This window comes from Clarias gariepinus, chromosome 11 (assembly GCF_024256425.1).
Source record: "Clarias gariepinus isolate MV-2021 ecotype Netherlands chromosome 11, CGAR_prim_01v2, whole genome shotgun sequence".
NCBI lineage: Eukaryota > Metazoa > Chordata > Actinopteri > Siluriformes > Clariidae > Clarias > Clarias gariepinus.
The window spans coordinates 25,673,843-25,685,875 of record NC_071110.1 but is presented as its reverse complement, the minus strand read 5'-3'; the positions used below and the strand labels follow the sequence as shown (position 1 = coordinate 25,685,875).

At 40.4% G+C, this 12,033-nt stretch overlaps 1 pseudogene; it reads left to right on the top strand.

Annotated features, from left to right (window-relative positions):
• Positions 1-11,480, top strand: part of LOC128532954 (alpha-2-macroglobulin-like) — a 32,469-nt pseudogene extending 20,989 nt beyond the window's left edge.
• Positions 11,481-12,033: the final 553 nt, after the last annotated feature.

The window sequence follows — 12,033 nt, the reverse complement described above, 5'->3', positions numbered from 1 at the left end:
TACAGCTCTGCATTTAATACCATAATTCTCTCCACACTTACCACCAAGCTGGAGCACCTGGGACTCAGATCATCTATATGTCAGTGGATCTCCAACTTCCTAACTGGCAGACCACAGGCAGTAAGGACTCTCAGCACTGGAGCCCCCCAGGGCTGTGTTTTGAGCCCCCTGCTGTACTCTTTGTACACATTTGACTGCATGGCCACTACCAATGCCACCGCCGTCATCAAGTTTGCTGATGACACTGTTGTGGTGGGCCTGATAACGAACAACAATAAGTCTGCCTACCTGGACGAGAATGGAAATGCTATGTTTTGCTATAAGTATTAATAGTTTTAGAAATTGTGCTATAAGAATCACAGTTAGGGTTTAAGCCATCAGAAAAAACTGTAATATAGTCAGCCTAGGATCACATTGGCTGAGAGTCATGCTGCATTAAGGCAACAGTGCTATGAAAGTGTATTTGCCCCTCATTTATTTTTTGTTTATTTTTTGCACATTTTTCATTCTTAATATCTTTAAACTGAATTTTAATATTACACAAACATAACCTGAATAATCACATTTTCACCTGAAAACTCTATGCGAGCATCTTTTCGTGTTGCCGGTTGTGAAGCATGTATGTATCAAACACGCCAAATTTTGGCTTATACAGTATAACCTCGGTCAGGTGACATCATCTCATGAGATGCACCTGCAGGTTATAAATAGGAGTAAACCGGAAACATTCCTCAGATCTCTTTGTTTTCAGAACTGCATTGTGCTGCATGTGTGTACAAGCAAGTTAAAAGCAAAGAAAAGTGTTAACTCATCGATAAAATGGCAGAGTTTAAGACGAGATGTGTCCCCCCTTGCGAAAATTTCCTTTCGGAGGGCAATCTCCACACTTTTTGCTTTGAGTGGCAAAAAGCACGCTCTCCTTGGGCTTCAAGGACACTGCGAACACTGTGATCTTCTTCCCATGAAAGTGCTTCACGCGTGCCTCGCGTTCTTTAAAGAACCACAAGCCGCGCTGCATTCTTGGGGTTCACAAGCCGATCTGGCCAAGGTGCGCGAGACGGATTCTCCCCTCCTTTTTCTCTTTCATTCAATTGGGAAGTCTCTCCTTCCACTTCACAAGCACGCTCCGGTGCTTCTTGTGAGTGTGTAGAAGAGACTCGTTCTCTTGCTTCTGTGGAAATGGAAGTAGCTACCTCAGAACGCTCCTCTAAGGAGGATAGAGAGTATGAGGAGCTGCTTGAAGTGATAACTCGTGCAGTCGAGTAGCTGCACATTGATTGGCCGCAGGAGCAAGCCTTCCCCAAACATTCTAAATTAGACGACAGATTCCTGTCGGGTGGCCAGGAGATGGAGCCACAACGCCGCTCTCTTCCCTTTTTTGACGACCTTCACAACGAATTAACTCGTTTTCGGAGCAAGCCTTACTCATTCCGTATTTTTGTACCATAAACTTCGTTTTATGCGAATATCGTTGATGCGAAAGCACGGGGTTATATGATGATGGAAATTTCTCCCTCGCCGTGCTCAAAAGTCGGGACTGTCGGCCACCCAGTCTCGACCAGATTTGATTCTTGCCAGGTGGGAGGCGCAGGAGGAAAGCGTCAGCAGCCAGGCACCCCCTCGTAAGGACTGGGGTACGGCTCGCCGCACTTCACAAGCCGCCTCAAAGAGATTGGACCGCCGCACTGTCTTCTTCTCAAAGAAGAAGTCCTGAAGCGTATGCGCCAAGGACTGTGGGGGTGCGCCCCCCGGAGAGGGGCGCGTAACATTCTTTTCGATAAGAAGGTGCCCTACCTGGCACCCCAGAGGTTTGGTGTTCAGTTTCCGCCACCATTGGTGTTTCGGACAACACAGGTCTCCAACAGCACATTAGTCCTTCGGTCATATCCTGCTGTATTCCAGGATGCCGAACCGCTAACACCACCCGTACACCAGAAGTGCTAAGACTTGTGCCCCTTTTGGAAAAACTGGCAGCATGGAAGGTACTGCCAGGCATATCTCCCTGGGTATTGAAAACTGTAAAAAAAGGCTACAGGATTCAGTTTGCACATTGCCCTCCGCGTTTCAACGGCGTGGTCTCCACTTCCGTGATACTGGAAAGGGCGCATCTGCTGACTCTCAAACTGCAGGCGTTGCTGGAGAAAGGGGCCGTAGAACATGTTCCCCTTCCAGACATAGAGTCAGGCTACTACAGTCATTATTTCTTGGTTTCCAAGAAAAACGGGGTGTTGCATCCAATCCTAGATCTTCGCGGGCTGAACCACTATCTCAAGAAGTACAGATGACTGTATTTTTGACTGTCAAAATCATTGTCTCACAAATCCAACCAGGGGATTGGTTTGTGACGATAGATCTGAAGGATGCATATTTTCACATAGAAATTTTGCCACAACATAGGAAGTTCCTAAGGTTCGCTTTCGGGGGCAAAGCTTACCAGTATCAGTGTCATGCACACTCGGAACGCGACCGGCACTAGGACCCGGAAGTTAAGCGGTCGCAAACCAGGAAGTATAAAAGAGGTAAACAAACCATAGCACCTCGCTCAGTCATTGAGTTTCGCCGATGCCACGTCGGAATCCTTCACCTAACTGTGAGTACTCACCTTTTTGGTTTCAATTCCTGATCGAGTGTGTATCTATAGGACGCGGGTTAGATTGTGTCTTTCCCTTACTCTCCATTTGTGAGAGTCCTTAGACTAAAAGCGTGATTATCCTGCCTACTCGTGTTCTTCCGCGTTTGGGTTTACCATTCACGCTACAAAGGGCTAACCGCTAAAGCTACGTCTTCTGGTCATCCCAGGTTAGTTCTTGACAGAATGACTGAGCCTTCCGCGGTGAACCCAGCGGATTACGCGCACCTCTGCGATGTGGTTGATTAGCAACCAAGCTCATCAACACGCTAACCGGGGAGATCGCTAATCTGCGCTGGGACCTCCAAGACGTCGCGGCCTTGCGCCGCGAGGTCACGGAGCTCCGGCAAGAGAACACGGATCTCCGGGCGGCTGTGGATAGCGCGGCTAGCCGGTTTCCCGTCGCGGCGGCCGCACCAACCCCCCCCCCTCCTTCTGATGTATTTTTGGCACTCCCGGATAAATGGGACAGCACGGACGGGAAGTGTAATGTGTTTTTAACAGCGCTTGATCTGGTGTTTGAGTTCAATGCCACCAGGTACTCCACCGATCGGCTACGCATCGCGCTTCTGGTCTCGTTGCTGGGCAGGCAGCAGAGTGGGCCACGGCAGTTCTCCGGGCAGATTCAGATACCGCGCACTCATATAATGAGTTTACCCGCCAACTCAGACTCACGTTCGAACACCCAGCGGGCGAGGTGGAGACCGACACCAAACTCTACCATCTGCAGCAGGGAGGATCGTCCGTGAGCCGGTACGCTGCTGGGTTCCGGACCCTTGCTGTGCAGACCGACTGGGGAGATGCCGCGCTCCGGACATCCTTCTACGAGGGACTGGCTCCACGCATCAAAGACGAGCTCGCCGGGCAAGAGCTTCCTGCTACCCTGGAGGGGATGATCCAGCTTGCCCTCCGTATCGATCAACGCATCCTCTCTCGCCCGAAGAATATCGGCAATCTAGAGTAAAAATAACAGCGTTCATAAAAAAAAACATCATACCAACAGTCGAACATGGTGGTGGTAGTGTAATCGTCTGAAGCTTCTGGACCTGGTCTACTTGCTATAATTGATTGAACATGCATGCTTTATCCTGAAGGAGAATCTACGGCCTTCAGTTTATGACCTCAAGCATACTTGTGTTATGCAGCAGGACAATTAAATGAAAACACACCATCAAGTCCTCCTCTAAATTATAAAAAAAATAATTATTAATTAATTAATTAATCCTTACGTTTTAAAAATAGACAAAATTAAGGTTTTAGAGTGGCCTAGTTAAAGTCCGGACTTAAATCTGATTGAGATCTTTAAACGGGACATTCATGCTCGAAAACCCTCCCATTGTTTTAGGTCCATTAAAACAATTTTGCATAGAAGAGTGGACCAAAATTCCTCCACAGCGATATGAAAGTACTGTTGCTGATGACAGTTATTGTGAAAAGATTGATTGCAGATGTTGCCGCCGGGTAAATGACTTTTTCTTCTAGGTTTGGACAGCCTTTGTTCCCCTAAATAAATAAAGTCATCATTTAAAAACTGCATTTTGTATTTACTCACTGTACTTACTGTTATCTTTGCATAGTATTCATATTTGCTTAGTGATTTGAAGCATTCAAATGTGACAAATATGTGGCAAAATTGGACCCCTTGACATAAATTCTAACAGTACTGTGTATTACTGAACCGCATTTAAATTTACATATTTTATAATATTATTAATCGTCATGGATGGTTGGTGGAAGGATGCAGACAGCCTTTATAATTAAAGAAGTTAAGACTAAAACAAGATACAGAGGTATCCTCCAGGCGTTATCCCTGATAATAATTAGATTCACTCAAATGACTATTTATTTGAACAAAATCTGCAGGGCCATTCATCCAAAACTACTTTATGCCAGGAACACTAATATTTTATATTCCTTCTTTTAAATGGCCAGATTCAAAACATACTAATCACACAAAAAGCCAATAGTAGCTTAATAAATTAATAATAGTAGTTTACAGTGGTGTCAAAAGTATTCACATTCATTAATTGAGTAGAAGTATTGATACTAGGGTTTAAAATTACTTCTTTAGCTTTTTACTCAAGTAAAAGTGTAAAAGTACTGGTTTCAAAACTACTTAAAGTATAAAAGTAAAAGTAACATTGGGGGGGGTGGGGCATTAAGGATAAAAGCTTAGGCTGTACCACGGGCCTATATACTGAAAAATGTGTTGTTTTTTTGTTGTATTTTTTAATGGCCATAGTGATTTGGGATACTGTATATGGCAATTAAAAAAGAATGCATTTTAGTACAATGCAAATACATTAAAGAACCATATATGTGTACTACTGAGCATTAACATGTTTCATGGAGAAGAAGATATGATAACTAGTTGCCGATAAGTATTTTAATAGTGCAGGAATCTGTGTGGGCAACATACAAAAAAATTAGTGTACCCAGGGCAGGCTTAGTAACAATTACCCTTGTATGGTTGTCTACAATATACATTAATGCTGTCAGAATGAATGATTAATCCAAGTGATTAATCAAAAAAAGAAGGTCCTTCTCAAAAAATTAGCATATTGTGATAAAGTTCATTATTTTCTGTAATTTACTGATAAACATTAGACTTTCATATATTTTAGATTCATTACACACAACTGAAGTAGTTCAAGCCTTTTATTGTTTTAATATTGATGATTTTGGCATACAGCTCATGAAAACCCAAAATTCCTATCTCAAAAAATTAGCATATTTCATCCGACCAATAAAAGAAAAGTGTTTTTAATCCTTTTGCAGAAATGACTGCTTCAATGCGGCGTGGCATGGAGGCAATCAGCCTGTGGCACTGCTGAGGTGTTATGGAGGCCCAGGATGCTTCGATAGTGGCCTTAAGCTCATCCAGAGTGTTGGGTCTTGCGTCTCTCAACTTTCTCGTCACAATATCCCACAGATTCTCTATGGGGTTCAGGTCAGGAGAGTTGGCAGGCCAATTGAGCACAGTAATACCATGGTCAGTAAACCATTTACCACTGGTTTTGGAACTGTGAGCAGGTACCAGGTCGTGCTGAAAAATTTAATCTTCATCTCCATAAAGCTTTTCAGCAAATGGAAGCATGAAGTGCTCCAAAATCTTCTGATAGCTAGCTGCATTGACCCTGCCCTTGATAAAACACAGTGGACCAACACCAGCAGCTGACATAGCACCCCAGACCATCACTGACTGTGGGTACTTGACACTGGACTTCAGGCATTTTGGCATTTCCCTCTCCCCAGTCTTCCTCCAGACTCTGGCACTTTGATTTCCGAATGACATGAAAAATTTGCTTTCATCCGAAAAAAGTACTTTGGACCACTGAGCAACAGTCCAGTGCTGCTTCTCTGTAGCCCGGGTCAGGCGCTTCTGCCACTGTTTCTGGTTTAAAAGTAGCTTGACCTGGGGAATGCGGCACCTGTAGCCCATTTCCTGCACACGCCTGTACACGGTGGCTCTGGATGATTCTACTCCAGACTCAGTCCACTGCTTCCGCAGGTCCCCCAAGGTCTGGAATCGGTCCTTCTCCACAATCTTCCTCAGGGTCCGGTCACCTCTTCTCGTTGTGCAGCGTTTTCTGCCACACTTTTTCCTTCCCACAGACTTCCCAGTGAGGTGCCTTGATACAGCACTCTGGGAACAGCCTATTCATTCAGAAATTTCTTTTTGTGTCTTACCCTCTTGCTTGAGGGTGTCAATGATGGCCTTCTGGACAGCAGTCAGGTCAGCAGTCTTACCCATGATTGCGGTTTTGAGTAATGAACCAGGCTGGGAGTTTTTAAAAGCCTCAGGAATCTTTTGCAGGTGTTTAGAGTTAATTAGATGATTCAGATGATTAGGTTAATAGATCGTTTAGAGAACCTTTTCATGATATGATAATTTTTTGAGATAGGAATTTTGGGTTTTCATGAGCTGTATGCCAAAATCAATATTAAAACAATAAAAGGCTTGAACTACTTCAGTTGTGTGTAATGAATCTAAAATATATGAAAGTCTAATGTTTATCAGTACATTGCAGAAAATAATGAACTTTATCACAATATGCTAATTTTTTGAGAAGGACCTGTGTGTATATATATATATATATATATATATATATATATATATATATATATATATAATCATTCCTGTTACCTTTTTGGTGCTGTTACCTTCCTTGCTGGTGCTTGGTTGTGACATTTTGCTCGAATCTTAAGTCTCTATCACTGACATCTTCGTCTACTTATCACAACCTTATTAACCGAAAATGCTATTTTATTCAAACGTCCTTGCTGGAGTGTGTGACGTGACGTCATGTGCAGGTGCGATGGATCGCGTACCAACCAATAGGGTGTCGAAATGGTATGTTTATACTACTCATCCAACCACAATCAAATTCGCTGCATCCGGATGGCGCGATTTATCCGGATGTTTTTTTTTTTTTTAATGACAAGCTAAAATAAAATAGGAGTAACGAGGCTATTTTTAAAATGTAAGGAGTAGAAAGTACAGATAATTGCGTGAAAATGTAAGTAGTAAAAGTAAAAAGTCGGCTGAAAAATAATTACTCCAGTAAAGTATAGATACCCAAGATTTCTACTTAAGTAAGGTAACGAAGTATTTGTACTTCGTTACTTGACACCTCTGGTAGTTTACTAGTAGTAAATTCAATAATTTAACTTAATCTAACACAGGGACTAATAAACCTAATAAATTAACTTAATCTAACACAGGGACAACGTGATGATGCACAATATATCTCAGTGATGCCCACAATATTTTGTCTTTATTATTTTAGATGGTCATCTTCATTGGTCTCAGTCAGCATCAGATGACTCTGGTGCCTTGTCAGTGGAAATCAGTTCCTACGTGCTGCTAGCTGTTCTCACTACAGGTCAACTCTCTACTGCTGATTTGGGCTATGCTAACAGGATAGTCAGCTGGTTAGTAAAGCAGCAAAATCCCTATGGAGGATTTTCTTCCACACAGGTACTCAAATTACATTGTTCTCTTTACCTTGTTCTCTTGTTTGGCATTTAATCAGTATATTGATAAATTAATATTAAAACCAAATGGAATCAATTTAAAGGTTTTTTGTTTGTTTCTTTCTTTCTTTTTCCACCAGGACACTGTTGTGGCCCTCCAAGCCTTGGCTCTGTACTCCACTAAAGTATTCAGCTCAGATGGCTCTAGCACAGTAACTGTAAAATCAGAAGGATCAGACAGCCATAAATTTGATGTTAACCAGGACAACAAGTTACTTTACCAAGAAAGATCATTGCAGGATGTTCCTGGCAAATACAACATTGAAGTTACAGGCTCCAGTTGTGTGTCAGTACAGGTCAGTATTTTGTATTTTAAAATGTATTTAAAATATATAAAATGTAATAAAAAAAACATAAGAACAGCTACAAAACTCACACCACCGCCATATTAATTGAATAACATTATATAACAGTAAACTGGTGACAGGATCATGGGCACCTAAGACTCATCTATGTCTTTGAGAAACAAATGCTAGCCTGTCTGGTCTGATCCCAGAGAAAAGCAATGTTGCACAAGCTGCAAAAAAAAAAAAAAAGTTGATGATGCCTATGATAGAAAGGTATCAGAAGACCCAGGTCATGGCAGCCAGAGGCACGTTCAAGGTAGTTTATCCGGCCTTCAACTCCCCCTGATCTCTATCCGACTGAGCATCCATGGGATGCGACAATCAGGTCCCATCCATTGAGGCCCCACTCCATAATCCACAGCACCCAAAGGATCTGCTGCCAACAGTCTAGTGCCAGACACCACAGAACACCCATATGGAGTCATGCCCTGAGGGGCCAAAGCTGCCCAGATGGTACAAGGGGAACCTACACAAAATTAGGCTTAATTTATTGCATTTTATAGTTATGACTGATCAGTTCCTATGAAACACCATTGTATTTCAGAGGAAAATGCAGTCCTATAAATCTTCAAGTCATTGTTTAAACACTACACAGTTTCACCAACAAATATTAGTTTTCAAGTCTCACAATACAGTGCATTAAACATCTTAATAAGTTAATGAATGTTTCTAATTGTAACTTTTATAATGTGTTGTCTATCTTTTTATTGATCCCTTATTTTTTGAATCCCTGCTTTTAGACAGCACTTTTCTACAATGTCCCCACACCTACTGAAACCAGTACACTGAATATCACGGCTAAGACTGAGGGAAACTGTACAAAATCATTTGGGCAAACATTGTCCCTGGAGTTCACTGTTCGGTAAGAATAAATGTGTAGCAAAACTGTCCTAAATAGTGCAAGAAAATTGGTAGTATGTATTTATTATGTATATTTAACAAATTATCTAAATAAACGAGTGTCCAGGTTAAAACTCGTAAAGACTAAACATCATCTTATGACACTTTACCCTGCAGTGGCATTAACTACTTTTTTTTGGTGTTGTTATCCTTATTATTAGAGGATGGTCCTGAAATGTATTGACTTTTTTTCCAGATATTCTGGGACTCTTATCAAGACTAATATGATCATAGTCGACATAAAACTTTTATCAGGTTTCACGGCAGATCCTGGTGAAGTAAGTAATAGCATTTTTGCTTAAAATGAACTTATATGCTGCAGCTTGGTCATTAAAACATTCAGCTGCTTTATTTAACTGCTTTACATAAATCTACACAAATCTTTTTTTTATTCTGATTTTTGGTTTGAGTTTTCAAACCAATCATTGACTTTTTATTACTCTTTAGTGCTCTATATAGAAGTTTCTATGTAGAAATGTTTTCCAAAGCATCATTTCTTATGGTATTTTTTATGTTCCCAAGATGTTTACAGTACTGTAATAAAACAGTGGTTTTACTGAGCATACTGAAGAATATAAGTTCTTCTGGTAACTTATACTTGCTTCTTTCTAGCAAGCTCCTTTTTTCCTTTCATGCAAAACCCAGGGACCTACATTAGGCAACATGTAATATGTTGCGTTCTTTACAAGCATGCAAATGCTGTTCTATAATGTTATTTATTTATATATTTTTAAGGTATGTTTGGAAATAGCGAATGGATTTATACATAATACAAACATGATAGACATATACTGTATAAGATTTTTACTACAGATAACATAATGCCTAATACTTTTGCACAGTACTGTACATGTCCAAATATTCAGATATACAAATGTCTATTAAAATAATAGAACAGCTCTCAAATTAAAATATTACATATTTTGTAGCTAAATAAAGGCTTTCTGGTGGAACGAGTGGATTCTAAAGATGACCATTTTATCATGTATATTAAAGAGGTAAGAGGACAACATGGTCTGAGAATATTTACATAACATCTATCATTAGCAAAATTACTCAATTGTGCTGTATATTCATCCCAAGAAGCATGTATGTTTTTATTTATTATGCATAAATAATAAATGTATATCTGTAATTACATGTAAATAAATAAATTATGTCTGGTTTATCTCTAACAGCTTGCAAGGAATATTCCTATCAGTTATAAGCTACATATTAAACAGGTGCTTCCTGTAAAGAATCTTAAGGCAGCGGTGATCAGAATTTATGATTACTACCAAACAAGTGAGATTTTCCTAGGTTGCATCTTTTAAGTAATTACTGTAAGAATATTGGTACCATTTACTTATTTTTATCTTTTTTTTTATTCAGGTGACCATTCTGAGACAGAGTATACCTCCCCCTGTGTGTGAAGTTTCACTTCGGGATGGAAGATTTAAATGCAGAGACCCTTTGTCTGCAATATAATGATTTTATTTTCTGGTTTAATTTTTTTTTTTTTTTGATTTTGCAATTAAAATATTTCAACTACCTTATCCATGACTGTTATGTTTTAGATATTCACTAGGTACTGTAATAGTACGTTTATTTCAACTATTTCTCTACATTTAATTGTTTAATTATTTTTAGGAAATACATTAAATGTTTGTACAATTGTTGATTCTGACTGAGTAATCTAATTAAATGAGAGGCATTCCACAAGTGGCAATAATAGTGTATAAAATGCTTTACTATATGTAGCACCCTGTGTCACTTGTGTTCCAATGATAATCGTTAATTATACTGTCAGTTACCAGCATGGGCGAAGGTAGGTCGGTATAGTCCACAGTACTGAGAGTAGAGCAGCTCCCTGCCCAAAATTAATTTTCAGTTCAATTAAATTGAATTTATTTAGCACTTTTAAGAAAGGCCATTGCTGCAATGCAGCTTTACAGAAACAAAAAATAATGGAAGTAAGTTCTGAAAGTATGGGGAAATGTATAAATTTTAATTATCACTTTGTCCCAGATGAGCAAGCCCGAGAAACAGTAGCAAGGAAAAACTACTTAAAATGGCAATAGGAAGAAACTTTAAGAGGAACCAGACTCAACAGGGAATCCATCCTCATATGTGTGATATCAGACAGACATTGCCCAGATTGATTTGCGGTCATACTGTGTGTTAGGTGGCTGGAAGTTGAGTAAATGCAGCCACAAGCCATCAGAAAAAAAGCTGCCTACTGTATATCACCTGAGCCCAAGACCATCTATATGGTCGATTGGAACCATCACTCTACGTATACCACTGCCGAATCTGCTTTTTCTGAAGGATTAAAACTGGAATATAAAGCACTTTTCACTACCCTGCTAAAGGATTATTTTACTAAGTTAAATAGTTTGCCAACTGGGGATGTTTCACTAGCCAAAACAACAGTAAACAAAATGACCACTTAGACAGCAACAGTGAAACCACACCCCTCTGAGCTCCCAAAGAACACACTGTTCAGAATGGCCAATAAAGTACAGCAGCAGCTGTGAATTCATATCTGTGGACTGCACTGGTCTGTTCCCAGAAGAGAGCTGTAATGACCAGTGTAAAAACAGCAGCAGCAGTGAAGCACTGCACCTTTGAGTTCCCACAGAAGATCTACTGGGACCATTTTACATAAAGTTGCATCATCATGCACAGGCATAAACGACTTTGGGACAGGACAGGAATGAGTCAAAGCTCTGGCATACAGAGCTGCAGAGACATTCCTCATCTCCAAAATAGTAATATCTACCCACTTACAATGCAAAGACTTCCACCCTGTCCACCATTCTGACATCCCTAATGTGCACCTTCCTTACCACACCAGCATCACATCACATCATCTATACAATCAGTAACCTCAAAATCAAGAAGTTCGCTAGTACACTGAAAGACACAACACTGTAAATGAGGGCTTTCATTGTAAAGAGGGGGCGTGTAGAAGAATGTTCTAGAATGTTCTAGGGGTTAGGGATTGAAGATATACAGTAGGTGTTGTCTGCAGGGAAGCCTGACTTTGGTCTGTAATAAATGTGTTATTGAGTAGTTCCTGGTTTTGTTATTTATTGTTTAACATGTACATCGTCAACGGCAGAACATGAGAGTTCTCTT